This window comes from Alosa alosa, chromosome 10 (genome assembly GCF_017589495.1).
Source record: "Alosa alosa isolate M-15738 ecotype Scorff River chromosome 10, AALO_Geno_1.1, whole genome shotgun sequence".
Classification (NCBI taxonomy): domain Eukaryota; kingdom Metazoa; phylum Chordata; class Actinopteri; order Clupeiformes; family Clupeidae; genus Alosa; species Alosa alosa.
In genome coordinates, this window is record NC_063198.1 from 32,775,841 (window position 1) to 32,803,410 (window position 27,570).

Below are 27,570 nucleotides of genomic sequence, written 5' to 3' on the forward strand. Positions count from 1 at the left end.
TTCTACCTGACAACCACCTCTCCAATAACACACTTTAGTTTAGCATTACCCATAGTCTGTCAATGACAATCCCATCAAATATGTTCTGGACCAACATCAAATGAATGTCACTTTGATGAATAGGCTTAATATCTCCTGCTATGGTTTGAATTTCAACTATGTAATCGTTAACTTTTCAGGTACGTCAAACTCAAATACAAAATTGAAAATAAATAAAATAATGTAGGCTACCTCTCACGGCTCACCTGTAAATACCTTGACGGCCCACACTTTGGGAAACACTGGCCTACCATTCATTTACCCATCATCTCTTTGTGCTAACATGTAGTCCCTATATATGAAATAACGAATGTATGTTATGTTTGGTGCTTGCATTTTAATAACAGTTTTGGCCCATGTGGGTGGTGCAACACAAGGTCCTTTGTCGATGTCTTGCAGAGGAACTTGTGGTTTGGCTTGGTGAGCCAAAGATGACTGACAGTGTCCTCACATGGTAAGCTGGACTGAAGATCTCATTGATGTTTTTGCAACAGTGACTCCTGATGGTTCAACAGATATGCAGAAAAATAACCTTTTATGGCAGAGGTTGTCAAATGAATTATCAGATACAAATTATTGTTCCACAGTGTACCTAGACTAGAACAGAATCACAATACCCAACCTTTAAAACATTTCCCACGGTGTTTAAAGCTGCAGTTGGCAAGATTTTTTTGATCATATTCACTAAAACTGACACTATGCTCCGACAGAACAACATAAATCAGCCGGTTTTAGAAAAAAAAACACATTTCTACCTCCACCTACAGTAGAGCCTGTTATTTGTTTTGCTAAAGTCCACAGCTCCCGGTTCTTCTGGTCCAATCAAAGCAGGGCTGTGTGAGATCTGACTGTCAATAGACCTCTGAAGTTCGCCTACAAAAAAGCTGCCATCTTTGACATCCAGTATCTGGCGATTTTTCCTATGGGAAAATAACATGGGGATTTTGAATTATCGCACCTGTTAAACTAACTTGCAATGCAACTTGCCATAGGTAGTTAGCTTCAATTAACAACCGGATCTCCTTATATGGGCAAAGATGGCCGTTTTGGTTATTTTTTGTAGGCGAACTTCAGAGGTCTATTACAGTCTGGTGCAGTCTGATGCGCACTGGCGAGCACAAACTCGATGAGAGGGTGCTCGGTGGTAGTGGGGGAGGTGCGTGAGAGTTGTAAACATTCAAAATTTTGGCTACAGTAAGTCCTCTCAATCTGTCAGACTTGCCAACTGCAGCTTTAAATGAAAGCTTGCTATCCTGGGTGCTCACCTTCCACTCCCTGACCTTGCACGTGCGGTGGGCGTGACTGTTTTCACCTCATGAATGCAGTAACTCAGTAACAGTGACCAAAGGAGAGTCACAACTAGTTCTTGCCAAAATTTCTTGGCTTGTTGGTAAACCAGAGCTATTTGCTCAGGCAGATCCGTTTAACCCCTCCAACTGCAGGTGATTTCAAAAATCCCTGAAATCCTCGAACGACACTTATTCAGCATGGGCTGGGCTTTACACAATGACAGTAGAGAACGGTTGGCACCGCTTTTGTACGCAACCAATGTGTCACTTTTACACAACAAGGACTTAAACCAAGTTTACAACTACGTTTAAAACCTGTTTTGAAAGATGTGTTTGCTGTACTTCCGATTTTAAGATTTTAATGCCCCAGCTTAAGTGCAATGTCACCGCTGTTTATGCCTATATGATTAGATAGATAGATAGATAGATACTTTATTGATCCCCGAGGGGAAATTCAGGGGGGTCTCAGTAGCATACAGACATCACACACAACATGCACTTACAGCAGAAATGGTAAATATAAGTATAGGTATAAACATATAACCAAACTCCACTGTACAATAGAGACAGTAGGAGATAAGACTAAATATACTATATAAATAAATGTAAAAAATCCAGTGTGCTTGAGGGTGATCAAGCATGAGACGCTTGTAGTGACAGGGCCTGTAGTTCTGTGTGCATGGTGAGGTGCTCAAGAGAGTGAGTGTCATGGTGAAGGTGCAAAAAGTAGTCCAACAGTAGTCCTTTAGTTATGTGTGCATGGTAAGGTGCTCAAGAGAGTGTGTCATGGTGAAGGTGCAAAAAGTAGTCCAACATTAGTCCAACGGTGCAACAGTGCAATAATAAGGTCTAGAGACCAGCATAAATAATATGGACAAATCGGAGAGTAAAGTATAATGTAGACAAGGTAATATAAAAAGCTATAAAAAAAACTATGTCAGTGCAAGAACAGGTTGAGGTAATAGGGTTACAGACATTCAGTATTGTAGCAGAAGCCATTGATCATGTGTGCTAATATAGCATGAAAAACAGTGTAGCAGTAAGCAGTAGTAAAACATTAGGCTGTGTACAATAGGAAAACAGTAGTAAAACAGTAGTAAAGCAGTAGTGGGCAGTCAGTACTCAAACATGGAGAGGGTGGAGAGGCAGACAGACTAAGCAGAGAAGTCTATCTCTCCTCTTCCCTTTAGTGAGGCATTGAACAGTTCAATGGCCCTGGGGACAAATGACTTCCTCAGCCTTTCAGTTGTGCATGGCAGTGAGCGAAGTCTCCAGCTGATCAAGCTCTTTTGCTTTTAATAGTGCTGTAGAGTGGATGGCATTCATTGTCCAAGATGTTGATCAATTTGTTCAGGGTCCTTTTGTCAGATATTGAAGTGATGCACTCCAGTTCAGCTCCCACTACAGAGCCAGCCTTCCTTACCAGCCTGTCAAGTCGCCCAGCATCCTTCTTCTTTGTGCTTCCTCCCCAGCATACCACTGCATAGAAGAGGACGCTGGCCACAACAGACTGGTAGAACATCCTGAGGAGCTTGCTGCACACATTGAAAGACCGCAGCCTCTTCAGGAAGTACAGCCTGCTCTGCCCTTTCTTGTAGAGTGCGTCAGTGTTGGCTGACCAGTCCAGTTTATGGTCCAGGTGGAGACCCAGATACTTGTAGGTGCTTACCACCTCCACATTGACCCCATCAATGGAGATTGGTAGCAGAGCGGGCTTAGACCTGCGGAAATCCACCACCATCTCCTTGGTCTTTGAAGTGTTGAGTTGTAGGTGATTGAGTTTGCACCATTGCACAAAGTTCTCCACCAGGCTCCTGTACTCCTCCTCTTGCTCGTCCCTGATACACCCCACAATTGCAGTATCGTCAGAGAACTTCTGCATGTGGCATGACTCGGTGTTGTAGCAGAAGTCAGATGTGTACAGGGTGAACAGGACTGGAGAGAGCACAGTTCCCTGTGGGCCCGGTGCTGCTGATCACAGTGTCAGAGAGACAGTTCTTCAGTCTGACGAACTGTGGTCGCTCGGTCAGGTAGTCTGTAATCCAGGTTACCAGGTGAGCGTCCACACCCATCTGCAAGAGCTTGTCTCCCAGTCTGAGGGGTTGGATGGTGTTAAAAGCACTTGAGAAATCAAATTATAAAACAAAAGTGAACTGAGAAAGGGTCCAGACCAATTCCCAGTTGAGAATTTGTTTGGTCAGGCTAAATGGATTAAAAGGAAAATAAAATAAAGAACCTTTGAACCTTAGTATGCCTTCAGTAGGCATTGAAACTGTGAACTACAGGTGTCTTCAAAATAATGTTAACTTAAATAGGGAAAATCAGCTCTTTAAGGCTTTTTAGGAATCTCTCCTTTTATGATGTTTGCAGTCCCTTTGTTAAAGGAATGATCCGGAGTTAAAACAACCAGGGCTCTGTATGGATGATAACAAGTTCAAACTTTCCTTTGGGAGTAGAAATACGTACGTTCATCAGAGTAGTTTTGAGCTACAGTAGGCAGTTATTGCATTAACAATGAAATAGCTAAAAGGTCCCTACAGACAAATCGAAGTATTGTAACTTTGTGTACAGAGAGGTTATAATAAGGACTCTTTATGATATAGCGCATAAATCTTTTTTTCCGATCGCTGCCCTTGACTTGATGCCATTAGGTTCATTTCGTGCAGCGCTGCACTGTACAGATCTGGCTAAACGTGATGCATGCTGCAAACATGCCTTACATTCATCCAGATCTGCGTAGCGCTGCATGAAGTAGAATGAACCTACTGACTTGTATGTACTTTTCCTCAAGATGGCAGTGACCAGAAGACAAGTTAAAGTAATACATACTTCATACTTCATAGACAGTACTTATTATAACCTGTCTGTACACAAAGTTTACAATACTTCGATTGGTCTGTAGGTACCCTCTCCACTCTACCACTGAAGTGTAATGCTATTTTGAGCCTTGTCAGTGGTTTAAAAATAACACTTTGTTTGGCATGATGTCATGCCCCTTCATTTCATTTCATTGTTAATGCAAAAATGATCTAGCTCAAACTACTCCGATTATTTTCTTGCTTTTAGTTCCTTTTAATTTCTTTTTATGCCTTTTTGTTTTATCCTTTGTTTATATATTTATCATTTGGTGTTTATATTTTATAGTCTTTTAATTTATGTTATGCTTTGTTTTACCTCTTTAAACTTTATCTTTTTAAATTTATTTTATTCTATTTTATATTTTTTAACTATATTCATGGAGTCTTGCACACCTGTCTATGTCTCTTTAAGGCATATTGTTTCTGCCTTCCCTGTTCTAACTTGTAAAGCACTTTGGGTCAACTGTCGTTCGTTTAAATGTGCTATACAAATAAAATTAGTTGACTTGACTTGATTAACATATTTTTGCTCCCAATCGGAAGTTTGAACTCGTTGTCCATCAATAGACTCTATCTTGTTTTAACTCTAGGTCATTATTTAAGTATCTGTGCTCTTCCACAATAACCTGCATTAACTTGATCTAACATCATGGAAACCATTTTCCATTATTGCTATAGTTTATTGCTATTGTTTATTACATTGGAAATGTACAGAACACCTTTACAGTCAGTAGTAATGAATGTTAGCCTGGATGCCAGCCGAACTTAGTCCCGCCTACAACATTTGAGGTTGGGAAGTTCGTTCTGGACTTGTTCCGCTGTGGAGCAACTATGCCCGAACCGAACCGGTTTGGACCAGAAGAACTCCTGAATGGTTTTGTTCAGAGCTGAAAATGCAACTGTGTTTGACAGAGATGACACAGATGTAGGTTGCTAGTGACAAAATATTAGCTTTCAGTATGGTACGATGTCATTGTAAATGACGTTTAGTTATAAAGTGTTTCGTTCATCCCGGTTCTCCCTAACAAAGACGTTGTTGCTAGAAGGTAGACATTTAGTTTTCGCCATTGTGCCTGTTGTAGAAGATATTGACAGTACAATAACTTTACAAAAACTACCAGAAAACAATGTTAAGGCAACTGTGAACAGGATTCACCCCCTGTATCGGTTGAAACACACCCCATAATCACATCCCAATGGAGCAGTATCAGACTCATATTCTGACTAGAATTTGAGTATGACGAAGTCAGGCTAAATTAATGTGATAACGTATTTATTTCAAGAATAATGTCATCATTAACAGTAGTCCAACTGGTACATTGTTGGATCCCTGTATTTCTCATATAACCAAAGGAAAAATTCATTATCAAAATGAAAAATCAATAACGTCTGAAAGGCAAAGAGCGTGTTTGCTCGAGCAAACAGTTGAAGTGTTTTTTCATGGACAAACTTTTGTTTACTGGGCAAACAGCAGTCCATTTTTTTTCTGGCAGTCACCGAACTTTGCTGTACCAGGGCAGATATGACATAGCTAAATAAAGCAGATAAAAGTGGCTAAATATTAATCACAGTTTAATCATGTCTGGTTCCACTGAATGTCCATGGGAATCTGGGGGGAATACAAATGGGAAAGCGAGTTTACTGAACCCTTATGAATTTACTTACATTGGTTTGCCTGCATCCCCTCTATTCCTGCATCACGGTTTATTTCTGTTAAGCCATCTGTATTGAGGGGTTGTAATATTGTTTTGTCTGCAAGTAAAACATAAGTTGACAGTGTTAGGAGGAGAGGGATGTTCATAATTCTTACCTTTACAACAAATAAATCATTATCTAACAGGGAATGGAAGTAACATCATATTTTAAATCATGTTTAAAAATCTCAGTCTCTAGATCATGCCATAGCTACAGCATGATTGGGTCCTTGCTTGAACTACGTGGAACACTGGTAAATATATACATACAGTGATGCAATATGGTTTTTAATAAAAGTATCCACCATATCAATGTTTGAATGTGAAATTGTAGACAAAGCATGCATTTTTAATATATGAATGAAATCATACATACTAGCTGCTCTGATAGCAATAAAGGCTATATAAAATGTCAATACTGTGCATCTGTTGATTCTTATTATAGATTTTCTCTAATTCGACGGGTGAACATCCCGCTTTGGCTGCAGGCTTTGTTTACTGAGCAGTGCTTTTTGTCCTGATGGCAAACATCAATTGCTGACTGTAAATATGCAGCTTGCTCTCAGGTTGTGTGCTTGTGGCTAACAAGCACAGAAGATACCAGTGGTATATAATCCTATTTCCTTTGCCACAGTCAGGTGCATGTACTAACCACGGGATTATTTCAAGAGATAACTTGATAGCTATGATTCTGATTAATTAACCTCAACACAGTGTTTACTGAACTGCCACAAAAAATAAAAATGTGAAAAAAACATCACAAAAGTATAAAAATGCACACCAACTGAAGCCAAGCAAAAATAATCCATTAATTGAAACCATCCTGCATCATCAACATTACCAGTGTACAATTTCTTTTTATGTGTGTGTGTGTGTGCGTGTATGTGTGGCAATATGGTAGTGTCAGCATATGTGCTTTTTTGTCTGCCTAAGCCTGTCCATGTGTAAACAGGTGTGTGCAGGTGTGTGTGCATGTGCATACGATGTTGACTAATTCAGCGGGACAGATATGTTCCGTCCCAGGAAGTGAATGCTCGGAGCTGCTCAAGGGAAAGAGATTGTGTTCTGGAGAAAGCCTAGTGACTCACTGATACACTGACACACTGACCCAGAGACCGAGTAATTTTCTGTGGCCCACGGAAACTCTAATCCCACACACCACTTACAATCCCACAAATCCCCTGAGGGTGGCTTAGGTGTCAGACGTGTCTCCATCAGTGCCATCGAAGGTAATGTGTTGCCTAACACTCTCTGGTTCCTGACAACTAACACAGCCAACACAAGCCTATTTAGAATCAAGACTGAAGTAGCAGCCTCAATTGGAAGTGGTGTTTTGCATGGAAGGAGTTGGAAGAATGTGATTGAAAGCATTATTTTTAAGCCATATCTGTTATTTTGGACGAAAATACACTATGACAATGTTTTCAGTTGCAACTTTCTCGTATGTTTAAGCCTGATCTTGACTAGGCAGTGGCATTTGTTCATAAGGTTGTTGTTCCTACAAAGCCTAATCCTTCAAGGGAACCCAATTACAATAAGGTACAGTAGAGCCGGTACTTAAAGCATTTGTGATGCACACACAGCTGTTGAACTTCATTCACCTCACTTTTTTCGAAAGTACCAAAAGCAATGGGATTATTTGGAATGAAAATGTTATGCTGTCTAAACGCCTTTTTTAGAGAAGGCAATATATCAGCTAATATATCAGCTATTTGGTTCTTTTTGCACAATTGACATACCAGCATGTGGTTTCGTGAGTCTATCCACAAATGGCGAGGTTATAGTTTACTCAACATAGAGCAAGAAGTGAATGATTTGGTTAAAGGTACATTTGGGCTCAAATTAATGTCTTGCAACCCAAAAATAAAAAAAACCTTCCTTTTTGGATTGTGTGGGTTACCACAGAAGTTCAGATGTAAGTGATAAACAGCTGAGGAAGTGTCCTTTTCTACTAAATACTATGGTACTTGTTATACCACTTGCATGTCTAATGTGAGAAAACAAAACAAGATTGTCTTTGTTATGTGTGACTATGGGCCAAAGAGCCCACAACAAAAAATCCTTCCTTACATCTTACAACTGAATCAAAGACAGCACCAAGGCCAGATTTGCTACAGATTTGCTCACTATATGAATAATTTCTACATTTGACTACAAGGCATGTAAACTAGGCATGTAAAGGACTAGGGCATGTAAAGACGTGAAAACAGGTTTTCAAAGAAAATGCATGCTCATACAGTGTGGTGTACTGTGGCCTAGTGCAAGTCTCTACAAATAACTTGTAAATCCATGGCTGATCTCATTACAACAGATCCAGTTACCTGATATATCCTGATGCGTTACATCAGACTAGCTTTTACCAGAGGACGAAGAACACTATGGAACGAGATAACCTAGAAACTTTTAAAATGTTCTGGAGTATATTGATTAAAAATGGACTCTCCCTTGTTTTGAATTGATAAACAAAGTTGCTAAACAAATGTTGTGACATGCTGTTACATAACAGCATCATGACAACTGCAGGTTGTCATTATGGTAGGTGACCCCATCCACAAGACTTGTGCTAGCTTTGACACAAGTGTTTTCTGTCCTTCTGTGCTGTGTGTATATAACACTGCTTTGTGAGGCTTGATCTCATTATGTTAGGTAAACAATTTATTGTTTGTAGAAAATAATTTTGGGAAAACATAACAAAATGAAAGGAAAATCTTTCATGGCCTTGGATGTAATATTTAGTATGCATACTTAATGTAGTATGTGCAGAGCTGCTTAATGTAGTATGTGCAGAGTTGCTTAATGTAGTATGTGCAGAGCTGCTTAATGTAGTATGTGCAGAGTTGGATGTAATATTACACCAACTGCTTAATGTAGTATGTGCAGAGTTGCTTAATGTAGTATGTGCAGAGTTGCTTAATGTAGTATGTGCAGAGCTGCTTAATGTAGTATGTGCAGAGTTGGATGTAATATTACACCAACTGCTTAATGTAGTATGTGCAGAGTTGCTTAATGTAGTATGTGCAGAGTTGCTTAATGTAGTATGTGCAGAGCTGCTTAATGTAGTATGTGCAGAGTTGGATGTAATATTACACCAACTGCTTAATGTAGTATGTGCAGAGTTGCTTAATTTAGTATGTGCAGAGTTGGATGTAATATTACACCAACTGCTTAATGTAGTATGTGCAGAGTTGCTTAATGTAGTATGTGCAGAGTTGCTTAATGTAGTATGTGCAGAGTTGGATGTAATATTACACCAACTGCTTAATGTAGTATGTGCAGAGTTGGATGTAATATTACACCAACTGCTTAATGTAGTATGTGCAGAGTTGGATGTAATATTACACCAACTGCTTAATGTAGTATGTGCAGAGTTGGATGTAATATTACACCAACTGCTTAATTTAGTATGTGCAGAGTTGGATGTAATATTACACCAACTGCTCAATTTAGTATGTGCAGAGTTGGATGTAATATTACACCAACTGCTTAATTTAGTATGTGCAGAGTTGGATGTAATATTACACCAACTGCTTAATTTAGTATGTGCAGAGTTGGATGTAATATTACACCAACTGCTTAATTTAGTATGTGCAGAGTTGGATGTAATATTACACCAACTGCTTAATTTAGTATGTGCAGAGTTGGATGTAATATTACACCAACTGCTTAATTTAGTATGTGCAGAGTTGGATTTGTATCTAACTACTTTTTTTTGTCTGTATTTAATTCACTAATTCAATCACATTTGCCGACTACCAGTTTCATCGAAATGCACTTCCAAGGGAGGCTAGGGAGGTGGATTGCAAAACAAGGAATCTGAGGAAAAGAGTAACTGTGACCTCATAGTGTTAATGGATGTGACCGTATAGAGTTAATGGATGTGACCGTATAGCGTTAATGGTTGGTCAACACAGCAGACACTCATCAGTAGAGGAGAGGGGTTGTAGAGCTGGACCATGGAATTGAAATATCAAGGTGTGGATCCAGTAACTGTCCTACAGGCCAGAGTAACAAGGAGGCCACACTGGACGTGTAACTAAAGCATTCTGTTCGCAAAGCGTAAAAAGTATTTCAGAAGACTGCGCCGTTATCACGTCTGGTGTAGCCAGTTCAATTGATAGTAGTGGTTGCAGCAGGCACAATGCGAATGGAACGCCTCAGTTATGCATCCAGTGTAGCCCCACTGTAAAAAAAGTTTAATTAGATTCTGGCTGCTATAGGAAGCCAATGAAGAGTAACTAATAGAGCAGTTGTATGTGTCTTCTTTGGCTGATTAAAGACCAGACAAGCTGCTGCTCACAACATAATCAGGCCAGCTAACAATGCATTCTGATAGTCCAGTTTGGAAAGAACCATGGTCTTCACAAGATGTTGTGTGACATATTGCCTCAGATAAGGTCTGATCTTCCTAATATTGTATAAACCAACATGACTGTGTGACTGAGGCTACATTTAGGCGGTCATCAATTGTGACACTCAAGTTATGAGCCAATATCAATATGTTGGTATTAGCTGGGAATACCGAAAGCTCTGTTTTGGTCATACAGAATGAAATATCCCTGAGACATGCAGATATTCAATCAGAAACAGAAGTCACCAGGCGGGAAAGACAGGTAAAATTGAGTACCATCCGCATAGCAGTGATAGGTAAATCTGGGAGAGTAAATGATCTCACTCAAGGAAGTGGTGTAAATAGAGAAAAGAAGGGGCCCTAGTACTGATCCATGAGGCACACCTGTGGTGAGGTTAAGAGACTTTAATACCTGTTCTTGCCAAGATACGCGGAATGAAAGAATGCAAACCAATTCAGAGTTTTCCCAGACATTCTGAGCTTAAATAGTGGAGGAGAATGTCATGGTTCAGTGTGAAAGGCTACAAATTAAAACGGATGACTTAGCAGAGGCCTTAGCTACTCTTAGGTCGATAGGCTGCTCTTGAAACCAGACTGTTTAGGGTCTAGTAGGTTGTTCTGAGATAGGAAATCAGAAACTTGTTTGAACACCACTTTCTCAAGAACCTTTGTCAGGAGATGATGAAGGGAGACAGGTCTACAGTTCTTCACATCAACTGAATTGAGTGTACTTTTACTTGTATGTTTGCTGTATGTGACAAAAAAGCTTAGCTTTAGCTTAGAAACCATGTGACATCGCTTAGAGCACTTTTAAGAGGAGAGAAAGAGTCCAACAATGTTACAATGTCAAGTCAAGGCAATGTCTTTTTAAAGAAGCACTATGTAACAATTTTAGCAAAAAATATCTTAATTATGCAGGTTGAGAGTCGTTCTGATGGTTCTACAACACTTTCTGGGTCGTTTGGTGGGTGCTTCATCTCCCCCTATCGCTTCTCCGCGGAAAAAATGAATATGCAACTTTCTGGACCCGGTCCAGTTAAATCCGGATGTGACTCAGCGGAAGTATCCAATTGCACCTTGAAAATGTAGTCAGATTGTAGTTTCAAATGAACATAGGGCGAGCTTTTGAGGAATGGCGTCAAGTGAGAGACTCTGAAGACTGCAAAACGAACGCCGACTTGACTTTGTTGCTGTTGAAGTGACCTACCCTTGGGTGAACTTTGTCTTTGTAATGTGGTTTGATAGTCTCTTGAACAATGTGTTTGCGCGACCGTTTTATTGTGAGACCTGTATGTGTTTAGCTTGGTTTCTTGATGGCTAGCTTGCTAGCTAGTGGGGGTTTAGCGTAGCAATTACTTGCTACCGAAGCTGTAGGTGTGTAGTGAAAAATGCGAGCCCAAATCCGGCGAAAACCCGGAAACAGCAAAGGAATAACCAGACCTGCATAGTGCTTCTTTAAAGGCTCGTCGAACAACTGGGCACTAATCTCAGCAGCTTTTTCAGTGAAAAATGTTGCAAAGTCATCTGCAGACAGTGAAGTAACTAGTGGCAGTGGTGGAGGACTGAAAAGAATGAAATTGAAAGCAGAAAAAACGTTTTCTCTGATAGAATACCAAGAATGCCAGTGTAGAGCAGAGTCTCTGTAGCATCATTAACCATTAATAATAAGAATTAACTTAGAGTAGGTAAAGCAGATGCTACCAAGGTGGCAAAATCATTACTTGCTCATGCAAACAGTAAATATGGACAATAAAAAGTAAGTAAATAAATAAAATAAGTGAGCCCTCTCCAGCACGAAATTATTCATATTCCACTTGACAGAACAGTCCAATGAACTACCTAAAATACTTTTACACATCAAAATACTTCACCTTCACCAACTCATGCATGGATGTTGTTATATGCACAACCCTGCAGATAGGGGGTGTCGCACATGCAACAATGCCGCAGAAGCATGAAAATATAACTTTAAAAACGAGCACACTATGGATTGTATATGCCTCGTTGAGATAACTGGTGTGCGATGAGAAATGATTCAAATGAATGTACAGTTGCAGTCTTTGCAAAATCATAGTCTCAGACTATAAATTCTGAGACTTGTCTTGTGAAAGGGTGTCAGACTTTGGTCTTTTAAAAGTCTTTTCCAAATTCAAAGTTGTCTGGTAAATGGGCAGCATAAGATGAATCATTTGTAGCCCCAGATCCTTGTGTATTTGGTAGGTATCGCTTCAGTGGGACCATCTGCACATCTACAGCCAGCTTCTCCGCCATTGGGATCATCTGGAGCTTTTAGGTGAGATGAGCAACCAGGTAGATTTGAGCTGCATATTCCGTCTGCCTTCATTGTTGTTGAAGCGTAGATGGTCTCCCACCTATTCAGTTCCACAGTGTCAGCTACTTGGGACATTCAGCTGAACTTTTGTTTTCAAAAATGGGTGCCATTGAGGTTAAAGAGTTTGTCATGCTTTATAACATAGACATTTGACTCCTATACATCTACACCCGCTGTAGATGGCCTACCTCAGTGGTCTCAGTTGAAAAAGAAAATGGCACAGTCAAGCTCTGAGGCAACTTCAAAGTTACTATTAATCCAGTGCTTCAGCTTGAGCAGAACCCTTTTCCAACGATTGAGGATATGTTCGCAAACCTGTCTGGGGGGCAGTGTTTTTCAAAGGTGGATTTAGCAGAAGCTTACCTCCAGATAGCCTAGAAAATAAACAAGACTCAAAAACGTATTTTTGGTCATCATCACTGTCAAGAGTTTGTACTGCTACAGTAAACTTGTGTTCGAGGTGGCCTTGGCATTGGGCCATGGACCAGCACACAGTACTATCTTGATGACGTCATAGTCATGGACGGTACAGATGAAGAACACCTGGAGAACCTGAGGCGGGTCCTGAAGAGGCTGGACGAGTATGGACTCCAAGCAAGAAAGGACAAATGTGAATTCCTAAAGTCCAGTGTCACATATTGCGGACACACCATTGATGTGAATTAGATTCTTGAATTTCCCCTGGGGATCAATAAAGTATCTATCTATCAAGATGTGCACTAATGTTAACCCTTAGAACCCGATTGACGCAAAGTGCGTCAAAAAACACACCCTTTCTTCTCTGTTACATTGCTCCGCGACTGTTCATCACAACGAGATAAAACCTTAATTTTATGACAGAGAAGAAGTGGGGCTTTCCAAAGAGACTACGCACTTGTCTGTACGATCAAGTATGAAAATTAAAAAAAATCCTGAAATTAAATAAAATTGCATCATATTTAAAGTCTATACTTCTCTGTGTTCACCTGCGCACCCATTACTCTCCTTTGAATTACTCGCGAACCCGTGATCGCATAGATATGGCAAGCATATCAGATGAAAGAGGAGAAACAGGGCTATCCATTGGTACCATGGATATCGAAGTGACTGCAAAATATTAACGTCATGTACACAAACCAACGCTGCACACCAATTACTCTCGGAGTAATTACTCGCGGACCCGTGATCGGATATATATGCCACGTATGTTAGATGAAAGAGGAGACACAGAGCTATCATTTGATACCAAATACATCCTTCTGGGTTATAAAACAGGCGAAGTGATAGCAAAATAATAACTTCATATAGCTGGACTTACCCCACGTTTTTGTCTGTTTTTGTGGCAAAGCATGTTTATAATCCAACGCTATCGTGTGTTTCTCTATGGCAAAACATGTTCATAATCCGGTTTTGAGATCCTAGCAAATTCCTGCATGGCATCCAATTCAAGGCTCACATTGCATCCCAATTTGTTCAACAAAGAAACAAATTTTTTGCCTTTACTTTGTTCATGGCAATGCAGTAAAAAGTTGAGAATCATCATGAGTGCATTCACCATAGTCACACATGCTAACAGGCAAACTTGGGTCAAGTCAGGTCAGATCAGTTCGTGTCACAGATATGGAGCGCAGAATGGTCATTTTTCATCACTAAATAAAAAATGCCATTTATTTCCGTAAATCACACACCACATATTTCTGTAAATTGCTCAGCCCCAGAGTATCCCTCCAACATGGCAATGATATTGCCCGTTTCAGGACAGTCTGCCCTACACACACATGAAATGCATGTAGAGCTATGAGCTTGCTGTGGTGAGATACAGGTCAAAATATAAGAATTTTTATAATATGATTTCAATGCTAGTACTAATACATGAAATGATGGCAGATCTGGATAGCCTAGACTCTGCTGAAAAAAACAATATATAATATGTGTGTGTGGCACTTACAATGACCAGAATAAATCCTTATGAATAAAGGTAGTGAAAATGCCCTAAAAACAGCTTAGGGTTCTAAGGGTTAAGAGAAGCTCCAGGGTGTGTTGAAGGCTCCCCTCACTCTCCCCAGGACCCCTTCGAGCTGTAACCTGCTGAGGGCTTTAGTCCACCTCGTTCTGTGCGCTCTACCTGCACCCTGTGTGGACATCCACCATGCTGGGTGCTTCGTCTCCCCGTATCGCTTCTCCACGGAAAAACCGAATATGCAACTTTCTGAACCCGGACCGGGTAAATCCGGATGTGACTCAGCGGAAGTATCCAATCACGCCTCGAAAATGTAGTCAGATTGTAGTTTCTTAGAAGACTGCAAAACGGACGGCGACTTGGCTTTGTTGCTGTTGAAATTGTAAGTAGCCTACCCTTGGGTGAACTTCGTTTTTGTAATGTGGTTTGATAGTCTCTTGAACAATGTGTTTGCTCGACCGTTTCGTTGTGAGCCCTGTATGTGTTTAGCTTGGTTTCTTGATGGCTAGCTCGCTAGCTTGTGGGGATTTAGCGTAGCAGTCACTTGCTACCGAAGCTGCAGGGGGAGCTATGTCGTGAAAACCCAGAAACAGTGAAGGAATAACCAGACCTGCATAGGGGCTTCTTTAAATTAGCTGCGTCTCGACGTTACTTGGCAATCATTCAGATAGAGGAAATATATTTCTTGGCGGAAGAATGATTATCTAGGAATAACTCATTATATTTCTAGTTGCTGTGCCTTTACTTTATGAAACTTTGCCAGGTATTTATAGTAACAGATTTAGAAAAGCAATAAGCCACTCGAGTCCGTAGGTTACACTGATTCTACAACAGCTAAGGGTTTTTTTAGGCAATCGGCTAGCGCGTTGTGCCTAACAATGCTCCTTAGCTGTTGTAGAATTAGTGTAACCTACGGCCTCTTGGCAGATTGCTTAAGTAACTGACCTTAGGCAGATGGGTCAGGCCCTGAGTCGGTGGCGTAGCCTGCAGGTGTATCGTCCGCTGACGCGTGCGTACCATTAGGCTACTCAACAACGAGAGTCCCTTGTGTGTGTGTGTGTAATGTGTATTCACACCAAATTGGCCCACCATACCTTCCCAACTATGCACAGTAACCCATTAGCTGCATGCCATCAGGCTATTCCCAATTTTCTATTACGTAACTTTTTTACGTAATATTACGTAATTTTGTTTGAGCAAGAGGCAGAATACGCACGCGGGCACGCAACTAGGCTACGTCACGGTAGGCTAGAACAAAACAAGGTAACTTTAGCCTGTATAGGGCTGTATCAAGTTGTCCAAATTAATTATTGTAGACGTGGTTGTTGTATTATTGCATGTGGATGTTGTTATGCTATGTAGACTTTTTTGCTGACCAATGCACTGGGCTAAAACCGGGAAACGGACAAATATTGTCCAAGCTTGAATTTGTTTTTTTTTTTTTGGGGGTGATGGGTGTGCATACCATAGCATTAATTCCTGCAGGCGCCCCTGAGTGGTGGATCTGCTCGAGGTTTCTTCCTGTATGTATCTCCGATTCTGAGTGGTGGATCTGCTCGAGGTTTCTTCCTGTATGCATCTCCAATTCTGACCCATCACCCTTCTTTTCTTTTCCTCTCTCTGATTGTCTAGCACTCTGTAAAGCGTCATGAGACATGTGTAATGTTTTGCCGCTATATGAGTACAGTTAAATTGAAATTGAAATTCAATCTTGCCAAAGAGGCCTAAGTCGAGGAGGCAATGGGGGAAGGCCTAACCACTTACTAATGTAAGTGTTGGCAATGCCATCCATCCATTCTGGTTGCTGATGATGAACTTTTGCACACTTACAGTAACCATAGCCCTGGGAGCTGGCTGCAGCCAATCCTTGTAAACCCATCTTCCAGATGCTTCTGTGCCAGTGTTTCCATTTGTCTGTCAGACAGCTTCATTGTGTATTCCCTCACAGGGCTTCAGATAGGTTTCTCTGTCAGCTGTTTGCCAGCAGAATGTTCTTTCAATCTGTGACAAATGCCGTGCTGTTGGTTCTCACTCTTTGAAAGGCTCCATGACATCCAATGCGGTTAGGTAGAAGGGGGATAAATCTCAACTGAGCAGAAACATTTGTATCACTAATTTGTATCAGTTGTAACTTGTATCTTAGCTGTAGCATCAACGTCCCCACACACATGGGCCAATGAAGGTTACAAAATAAAATAGTGCTGCCGAAATTAATACATTGTTGTTTGCTTCCTGTGCAGCTTTGCTGTGTATTTCAATTCAATTGGAAAAAATGAATCACGATTAACAAAGCAAAACTGCATGTGCCAAAATAAACCGAAGAAATATAACATAATATGAATGACATCAATACATCTACACATAACTACTACACTTTTGTCAAGATAAATCTTTTAGAATGTTTTTAATGTCCATCAACAATTTTCAACTTAGCACTAGGGGGAGCGCAAATAGCACACCATGCAAATTACTCAATAAGTGCCCTGACCATAGTTCAATAAGTGTGCCCTGACCATAGTTTGATGGTGCAAATGACTCAATAAGTGTGCCCTGACCATAGCTTAATGGTGCAATGTGCAGCTTTTGTATCCTGACGAGCCAGACCCACATTAAAAGGTAGGGTCTGGTGACTCACCATTCGCAGTGCTCAGTCCGAGGGGCGGGATAATCGGTTGTCTTTCAAATTCCCTCTGCACGCAATAAGATAGCGCTACAACTAATGAGTCCCATGCAATTTCTCACCAGCGGAGCTAGTTGGCTAGTTCAAACTTTTGCTAACTTAAAAAAAGTTTTGTTAAAAAGCCAATAGAAACATCCACCTTCTTTGTTTTCTAGTAGCAGGGAATTCACGCCGAACCGTTTCTACTTTGCCATCAATCATTACATTAAGCCCGCCTAACGACTCTATGCACGATGTGATTGGCCCTATCGAAGTTTAATTTTTCCAGCTCGCAAGCCAACGGAGAGTTGCTAGACTAGCCTGGGCCGCCGCTAGGGTGCGTCTAGATTTCTAGGCTACAGCTTTTGTTGTCTACAGTAAAACGAAAATGCTTTTTGACAGCATCATTGAGAATTTATGTGAACGAAAGGACAGGAAAAGATAAATGTTTAAAGAAAAACAATACAGACAAAACAGTGGCTGTCTTGCTGTCTTTAAATGTTGTTTGTCTTAATTATGTTGTGATAGCTAAACAGGAATAGTGAATACAATGCAAAATTCAGCCAGTGTTTTTGATTCATGAGTCATGTACTGACTAAGAGGCATGTAACTACTGTATTGGATTAGAAACCATGTAATAACATTGTTATTACTAAAGTAAATAGTATCAGTAGTAGTAGTAATAAAGTAATAAAGATTATATTATGAAATAAAATATGATAATATAATATAATAATCACTGTGCTTATCATAATTCAGTAACACTCATTTTAATTAATTAATAACAATTGTTAATCATGTTATAATACCATAATAATATTATAATATGATAATAATACAGCATAGCAATGTAATAATAATAATAATAATAATAATAATAATAATGACTCCATTTAAATAATAACATTTACTGTAAATATGCTCAAAAGCTCAAATATGCTTCTTATGACAAGTCATCTGAAGCTAATGACTAAACTATATATTGCTCATCCAAAATGGAACTATTCTTGTACTCACAGAACTTGGATAACACTGTAAATGTAAGAATATTGTGTATTTCTTTCCTTATATTCTTTGATGACCCCGTTAACGATGGGCAATATCAACTAGCTGCTACCCGAAGTAGTCTAGTAGTATGTACAGTAGACACTTTTTTTGTACATGATGACAATAGACCCTTTCAAGAAAGTTCCATTATCAGCATCATAGTTGGCCCCACAAGGCTTCCGTTTTAACATTCCATATGTTATCTTAATGCAGAGGAAGTAGATTGGGAACCAAATAGAACGTTCAAGCATTGTTTTTGTTTTGATTGTTGAAAGGGTCTGTAGGGGGCACCAAAGTAGAGTAAGAGATATGTGTACTACTTATTGTCAACCAGAAGATGGCATACTTCTAAGAGCAGAAACATCTTGCAAAGTCACTTAGGTTGTCAAATCAGAATGCTACAGGAATAAAAGATGCAGAGAATGCACATCACTCCTACACCTGTCTTTTCCAGAAATATGAATAAATAAGGTAAATACAAACCTTTTTCTAACATTCTAAAGGCACAAATGTCAACATAGTTGCCAGATGCATTCTTGCCACTGTATCATCTAAGACCCAGTCACTGCCTGCCTTTGTTGGAAGAATGGTTGACTTACGAAGTAGCTAACTTCAACAACACAACTCTATAATTGCATTCCTATCCATTGCAAAACACAACAAACTGGTAAAACCTGAATGGCTGTGTAACCGAGAGTTGCTTATTGCCTCCCATACTACACCGTACACCAAGCATCAGCTGAAACTTGAGTGAAGTTCATGCTCAGAAATTCTTGAACGTTGGTTATTCAACATCAGAAATGCCCTGTAACAGGAAATTTAAATCAAGAATCACCTGATTCGCCCCTTGAGGTTCTGGAAGAGGAGCAGAGGAGGTTTTGCTGTGTCTCTAGCTGAGATCATGTTGCGGGATCCCCCCTCTGCAAGAACCAAGAACACAATCCATTTTTTTAAATGCATATGTACAGATACAGAAAGTAATGGGTTTCAGGACGCAATGGAATGACTCAAACACACAAGGGTAAGAGAGACAAACCAATTCCAAGAAGAACAGACCAGCACTGATGGAGTACAATCCTTTGGAACATAGACCCTTGATTATGACCCAACTATCGACTATGACTTATCATTTTGTGTCACTCAGAAGTGATACTCCTTCAAACCCTATGGTTAGAATACCCCATCTAATTCTAAACAGTCTCCTTCAAAACTATTTGTTGGGTATGTTTAGAACATCCTGCCCCATCATCCCATGTTCTGTCATCCCAAAGAGCAATGCAACAGGGCAGAAAACTTACGCAAGGCATTGCTGAGGAACTGGTAAGCACCATGCACTTGGTCACAATTGTACTATATTGTAACCACAGTATGATTTTCAACTTCCATTGTAAAGGTTGCCAATTATCTCCAAGGTGCAAGGGCTGAGCTGCATTATAGCTTCCTTGACACTATCTACAAAACCAAGCTTTACCAATGTTCCCAGTCCGTCTTATTCAGGACCTCAATGCATTTATTTTAAGCCCCAAAACAGTGACCACCAGAAAATAAACCACCCTCTGTTAACAGTTCATGGTTGTACATCTCTATACCTTTTTTGCTGTATTTCCTACTGATATCTATTCATGCAAATCGGCCGCCACTTGACTGGTCATCTTGATGATTCACTGGGTCAATTGTGCTTGCAACAATCCTCACCTATTCAGTGCAGACTTCTCCCAGATACTTACCCATTATACTCCCTACAGCTACAGTATTGGATAGGCTATGAAACACGCCAATAGTGAGCTTTACAACAAATCCTGATGCATCCTAAACATTCTACAGTGTCTCTGGACATGCAGTCAGAACAAGTTACTCATTGCTACACAATCACATCCTGCAATCCCACTGCCTTCTAGAAGAGCCATACCATGTGTATAACTTGAATGCAGTGATCCCTGTTGCACAAACAGTAGGTGGTCCAGTTCTTCTCTTCCTTTCAAAGAGTAGTCATGTACAAAATTGATGTGGCCTGTAATATGAACAGGAATATTTTCAGAGTAATATTTTCAACTGTCCACTTGTTTCTAGGTCTTCTACAGTTTCCTCAGGCTCTAGCCTTCTAGACATTTGGATAAATAAACCAAACAATTGGGTGATTGTTCAAATATGTCTCTTTTTATTGGATTTCGGCAACAAGGGCAAGACAGGCTATGCAAAAACTGCTTTCATTTGGCTAGTTGAGTAGATAAGCAGATGTCATTTCAATGTAACTCTTTGGAGCACAGGACTCAGGAGCACTACAAGGCCCAGTACTAGGTTCCCTTCTTCTTAGCCATTCCAAAAACTTTACACTTTGGTCCCTCTTGTTTGTGGTATTTAAGGCTACCCTTGCACATACTTATAGTGTCCCAATCCATCCAAACAGATTGGTCATTATATACTGATGTTTTTTGTCATATGTCACACAGATCTGAGATATGACACAGATGTGGCCAGACAGAGTCATAAAGTATTTTAGAATTGTGAAAACAGATGACTGAGACAAAGGGGGATCATATGTCCAGTTTTATTATGCAATCAAGTACATTAATGTGATTTGGCAATCACCAATTCAGACCTTTGGTGCGGTTTAATGATATAGTGGGATCATTTAGCAGTTAAAACATTTCCACAGTTGCTCAACCTGATAAGAATTGATCAGCTGTCTCTGAAAAAGCTGTCTATAAAATGTATTTGCTTATTTGCCAATAGCCACCTCTCAACCGCTAGGCCAATCCCGGACGATCTGGTGTGTTCCAAGGCTTCCAGCTCAGTTTTAACTGGGATGAGAGTCTGGAAATGCTCTTTGTAAGATGAATTGCTGGGTCATTCTGAAGGACCGGTGGTTGGTGACAAAGTGTAATAACACTGAAATGAAGCGTTTGAAGCGCAAGTTACATCACTAGTTGTCAAATTGTCAAATTGTTATCTATTACAATGACCCTGTTGACACTCCAAATGAGCCCCTAACTCTACGATCTTAAATGACGCATCAATGATATTTGGCATGGTGACATTTAGCCTACTGCTGCCTAGTGTAGCCTACATATTCCAAGATGCATTTGAGTTGATTTGAACGATTTATAGGTTTATTCGATCTCATTCCAACTTGACTTTTGGAAAAAGGAAGGAACCCTTTAAAGTGGGGAAGTAAACTTAGCATTTTTAACGTTAGCATTTTAACGTTAGCATTTTTAACATTAGCATTTTAACGTTAGCATTTTAACGTTAGCATTTTTAACGTTAGCATTTTAACGTTAGCATTTTAACGTTAGCATTTTAACACTTCCTGGTTCCTAAGAAAAAAATCTCTATGGAAAAATGAATGGCGCTTTTGCTAATTTGTGAGTGAAACAACGGCAGTAGAAAAGCAAGACATTCAGTTTTTTGAATTTATTATTTGAATGCCTACTGTGGGTCTAACTTTTTGCTAAGTCACACTGTCACAAATGACAACTCAATTCGGCGGCCAGAACATGCTAAAGGGTACACTTGCCATTACATCTCAGTCTAGCAGATGGTGGTGGTAATGCACTCCGTTTGCAAACTGCCAAGAAAAACTTACTGAAGAAGAAGAACAGGCCAGTGAACCAAAGATTGTTAAGGCGGAGCAAGATACTTGCAGCAGTGGAATAAACTAGATGTACCGCATAGCGGTACAAAATTGACCGCCGCTTAGTCCTGTACATCCATTCCGCGAAAATAAATCATATTAATGAATTAGTCTCCATCTTCTACTCCATCCCCCACTCTTGAAACTTTTGTGTATGCTTGTTTGGAATGTGTGTTTGCGGGCCGCACACAAAGTAGCCTACTGGCGCTGCAAAGGTGAATAGATTTGTAGCACTTGCCAAAAAATTTGTAGCATTGTTATAAAACCTTTAAAATATCTAAAGTATCAATCACAAGTAGGGCAGTTCATCACAGTCCATCCATTGCAACTGGACTGATGAAAGGTACACCTGTAGGCTACATTGTATTTGGGAAAAGCAGAAGGTAGCAGCATAATGTATTTATTTATTTATTATTAAACAAAACAATCCCTGTCAGTTCCATGCAGTTTTCAATAGCTATCAAGAAGAGAGGTCATGTCATGGATTTTTGTGAATGTTTCTTCTTCTACATATGCATAAGTTTAGTCATCTAGTTCATATGATATTCAGCTTTATTGTCAATGCACAAATTAAATACCAGTAGTCTAAAACAAAATGCCGTTTTACCCAGTGATGCAAATAACTGACATGTCCAAAAGGGCCTTCATGAAATGCGTTGCTAGACTGTTCATACACATTGTAACGGGCCAAGTTGAAGAGCTACTGTCCGTTATTGTTTGTGCAAATAATATGCTGATTCATGTTCCCTTGCATTTTGCAACTATGAGGTCCATGGTTAGTCTGGCTTTCGCCAGACCAAGCTCAATCTTTTAAGAAATCGAAAAGGAATCGCCGGCAGATCAGCTGAGTTCACCCAGCCTAGTCCATGGTAGGCGCCCGATAGAAATATTGTTTAATTTTGCGATTGAGATATACACGCACTAAGCCCGCGCGGCGTGTTAAGCCCCGGTTTCAGAGCTATTCTAAATGCAAAAATGCATAGAGGAAGTTATGACAAAACCGTGACTGTTAACAAACTATAAGCTATATAAGATAGGCCCTATGCTAGGCCTATTACACAACATAAATTGTCACTAGGCTATGCTGGCGACCCAAATAAAATCTCCTTTGGGAACCAATGGCTTACAGTATCAAGCGGACTTAAGCTGCCACCTCTTGGCGAAAAGTTAATAGTTTTGCACATCAGTAGTCATACATTTCACCCAGCTGTGTGAATCACGGAAAGCGACACTTCTAAATGGAACCCAACACACTGTACAGTAGCTCAAGGTCTGTGGCTAAAGCAGCCATAATGAAAGCGTTATCATTGTTTGGATACTTCACACACACATGTTTTTTAATCGCATAGACTACTACTACCAAGTTGGAATCAAAGCACATCGACTCTCACACCCTAAACACACACTTCGAACAAACAAAAAACGTCTCAGTCTCACGGTATAGCCATAGGCAAAACTGTATTGGACCGGTGTAACATTGGTACTAAATCATCCATCGCAAAGAATGATTTTTGTAGCACGTGCAACAAATATGTGTAGGTACAGCCCTGCCCTGGATACATCTCTCAACGTGCGCTCTAAAAGATTTGGTTTAAATGGAGATGTAGATCACGGGTGCGTTAATAAATCTACATTGCGGCGATGACACAAATTATTCACTTTGACGAATTTATGTAGTTTCAGTCCTAGTTACTTTACTTTGAGCCATGCTCTTCCTTACTTGAATCACCTTTGAAAATAGAGGATTGAAGTAGCCTATATGGGTGTTTGGGAATGAACGTTGACTCAGATGCTTTTTGAGACTTTGAGCTAAATGTCCCAGCCCGGTGTTTAGGATGCATCATAGACAGGTTATCTTTCAGGTAGCCTATATTTTCCATTAGAAAACCATCACGTAGCGAACGTGTTGTGGCTAACTCACTTAGCTCCTGTTAGTAGCCTAGGTTATGGTCATAAGCAAATGAGATGACAGTCGAAAGATGCAATTAGTGCTGTTATCAATTCATCAATAATCAAATTGGCCTCCATCACTCAACCAATGCTAACGGTAACATTATTTTACCTACTCTAAGCTATTGATATAACTTAAGATTAACGTAGCCTACCTGCAGTAAAAACCAAGCATGTCCGATAAACATTCTCAGATTTATTTCGGCTTCAAGAAGAAATGGGAATTACATGTCATGCAGAAATCATCCTACCCTTATTAGACGTTCTCTGCGGTAACTACAGTCTTGTCCTTGTAGGAAGCGTAGTGTCTTTCCAACCCACTTTAGATTAACTTCCAACAAAATTACATCTCACTGCAACGATGCGCCATCTGGTGGACAAACGACTACGTGACACCAATACTGGAAATTCAGCCAAATTATTATGATGAATATTTTTGGTTTTCCTTTAATCCTACTGAATTTGTAATGATGTATCGCCCGTTGTAATTGCCGATACTGACGGTATGTGCGTTCCTGTGTGTGTGTGTGCGTGTGTATATGTGTGCACCACCATCTATAGGCCAATGAGTGTACAGTCACTAAATGTACACAGACCCCCATGGATGAAATTCTACGAAACTTGGCATACCCCCGGAGAATGTCAGGTTAATCATACACATACAATTTGGTGCAGTTCTGAACATCTTAACTGAAGAGAGGGGCGATTAAAGCAGAATGATATTGCATTTGCAAATCACAAATGAGTGATTATGGGCTAGGTTGATGTGGGCCCTTGAGACCAACATACCATACAAATTTCTTTATCCTCGGTGCCACATTTCAGGTAGTTATTTAGGAAAAACTGCATTTTTTGGGTTTCGGGGGGCCCAGCGCGAGGGGGGGAGTGGCCCCCGAGGACCAAGCGAAATTTTTCCGTAAAAGTCTAGTGGGGCGGCTACATACCCACCAAATTTCATGTGCCCCGGTGGTTCGGTGTCCCGGGTATCGTTGACCAAAAATTCAGGAAGAAGATGACGGGGGGGAAAAAATAAAAAACTTTGACAATCCCTATATGAGCGCTTCGCTAGCGGCGGTCATAATAACCAGTACCTGATATAAGGTCCCTATATGAGCGCTTCGCTAGCGGCGGTCATAATAACCAGTACCTGATATAAGGTCCCTATATGAGTGCTTCGCTAGCGGCGGTCATAATAACCAGTACCTGATATAAGGTCGATTTTCTCCACCCTGCTGAAAAAACCAGCCTGACCAACTAAAGGTGGTTTGCTGGTTGACCAGCTTGTTAACCAGCATGTTTGACCACCCTGTGATGGTTGACCTGCTAGACCAGCAAAACTCTTGCGAAAACATACCTTCAGCTGGTTTTCCCAGCTTATGATGGTAATTCAGCTGGTTTTGCTTGTCGTACCACCTCAAGCCGGTCATTTTAGCTGGTGTTGCTGGTCTATAGTGCTGGTTTAACTGGCCATGCCAGCTTATGTTGGTCATTCTAGCAAACCAGCATGACCAGCTTGACAGGCTGGTCACCAGCATGACCATCTTGCACCAGCTGTATCACACAAGACAGGCTGGTCACTCCAGCATGACCAGCTTCCTCAGATGGTCACGCCAGCATGTCCAGCTGGTGGCCCAACCAGCTACACCAGTAAAGACCAGCAAGATCTGGAAGATAACCAGCAAAGACCAGCTAAAACCAGCTACCAGCATAAGCTGGTTTCTAGCTGTTTTTTTCAGCAGGGCAGACTGGAATGCTGAAAAATGCTAAAAATGTACCTGAAATGTTCAGAAGGGTTTGAGGATCATGAAAACATACCCAAAATTCACATTCTTAACTCTATAGATCCAAGCTCTTAGTATATGTGGTGAAATTCTGAGCTATGGCCATAGACTTCAATGGAGCAGTCGCTGCCTCTGCTCTGCATAAAGGGGGGCATTGTTTATCCAGACTTACACTGAAAATTGATATTCGTCATAGTCAGTGAAGGACTTTATTTGCCATCTGACGGTCTTAAAAGTGACTCATGTGTATCAGATACCTCTATCCTAAGCGACAACGACTCTCAACCGCCAACTGATTGTCAGGTGCAACGAGCTTCACAACGGCCACAGATAAAGCTTACCAAACTAGCCTTAGAATAGACTTAGAGATGACTTAAGACTGAAGCCACATCTTGCACGCACTTCTCTTACTTACAGGTTCTGTCAGGAACGACAGAATCAACAGTCTGGATTTTTACAATTATTATACATGGGGCCTAAATTTCATAAATTTCAAGTTGAGCAATGAGCATAGTGTTTTAAGAATCAATTAAAACTATGGAATGTGGGATTATGTTTTGTACTTATAGGATCATGTGGTTGGTATTACATTTTGGAGAGTTGATAAAGTATATATCCACAAGCAGCAACTTTGGACTGTTTTCTATACTTTCGAGAGCTTCAAATCATCATTATCAGTAAAAATCATTGAAAAGAACCAATTTTGATCTAATTGTATGTGAAAATGTGAAGTCTCTCCCCCTGCCAGAGGACAGACTGCAATGTTATTTTTTATTATAATTTACAGCTTATGGGGTTTATATTGTTGTGTCAGATAAATTTAAATTTCACATTATACTGTTTCCTGCTCATGTCATTGTGAAACTACAAAGTGTCAGTAAGCATAAATCTACTTCTTCAGAGCTTGGAGAGTTATGCCTGTGGAATGGGATTGGGAATGGGAAGTCTTGTAATAGGTGGCAGCTTCTTTAGAAGAAAGATAATGACAGGTTGTACTGCCAGTGTTCCCTCAAGGTAGGCACAAGCTACCACCTGTCTTTAATCTCGGCCAGCTCAAGTACGACTTTAGTCATCAAAAGGAACAGTGGGTACTGCAGTGCAGGCCAAATTATGTGCCACTGATGTGCTGTCCACCAATTGGTCTAAATAAACATTAATTCTAGTTCTCTAGAAATCTAGGTTTTCAATGGCAGTAGTGGATTTGCTCAGCCTCGGAAGCAGCCATGGGCATTTAACACAACATTCTGAGAGTAAAGAGAATTATTTTCAAATGTTTTCTACTTGCTTTGCACATTACATTAGAGGGAAAACGTACATTTTTTGTGAAATTTGCTCAGGTGTGTTCTGTATTTGCAAAATTAACAAATAAATTACATGAAAATGGACTTTGGGCTAAAAATCACTATTTGAAAAAAAAAAAGAGCCTGTCACTCTACCAGGGGCGCAGGAGGCACGGGGGACGTGGGGGATATGTCCCACGCAGTGCTGAAGAGACAGCCGTTGTCCCCCTCACTTTTGATAAGGAAAAAAAGCCTTATATACGCTAAATAAATAATAACCTATAGGGTTTGCGCTAACTATGTAAAACTCCCCATTAACAGCATCACATCACTAACCACAGCCATCTACAGTACTGTAAGACTGCACAATCTCATATTCACTCTGTTGGATATCTGAAGCCAGTTTGTCTACTAACAACCATCATTAGAGATGCTTTTCGTTTGGAGCGGCATACTGGTAGGCCATCAAAAGGCCATCAAAAGCAACATTTTCGGTTTGGTTTGGGATCTAATTTACTTTTTGACTGTTTGATTATATTGCTAAATGTTGGGACTGATGGGCACTGAACTCTGGGAGATACATTTGATGGTTCACTGTTATGTTTCATGCAGTTAAAAAAGTGTTGGGATTTCCACCGCTGTTTATTGCGAGACAAGGCAGCCATTCATTGAATAGGGGTTGTGCTGTAATAGAAACCTTTTTGCATAGCCAAGTAGCCT

At 40.3% G+C, this 27,570-nt stretch overlaps 1 long non-coding RNA gene across 2 annotated transcripts in view; it reads right to left on the reverse strand.

Annotated features, from left to right (window-relative positions):
• Nucleotides 1–291: 291 nt before the first annotated feature.
• Nucleotides 292–27,570, reverse strand: part of LOC125301465 — a 32,527-nt gene continuing 5,248 nt past the window's right edge. Inside the window, exons 2-5 of one of the 2 annotated variants that reach the window (XR_007194751.1) lie at nt 20,115–20,216; nt 19,041–19,125; nt 5,852–5,938; nt 292–539 (exon numbers count right to left, since the gene is read on the reverse strand). This is a non-coding gene — a long non-coding RNA (uncharacterized LOC125301465). The remainder of the gene's footprint in view (nt 540–5,851; nt 5,939–19,040; nt 19,126–20,114; nt 20,217–27,570) is intronic. The other variant, XR_007194752.1, reaches the window with a different exon arrangement.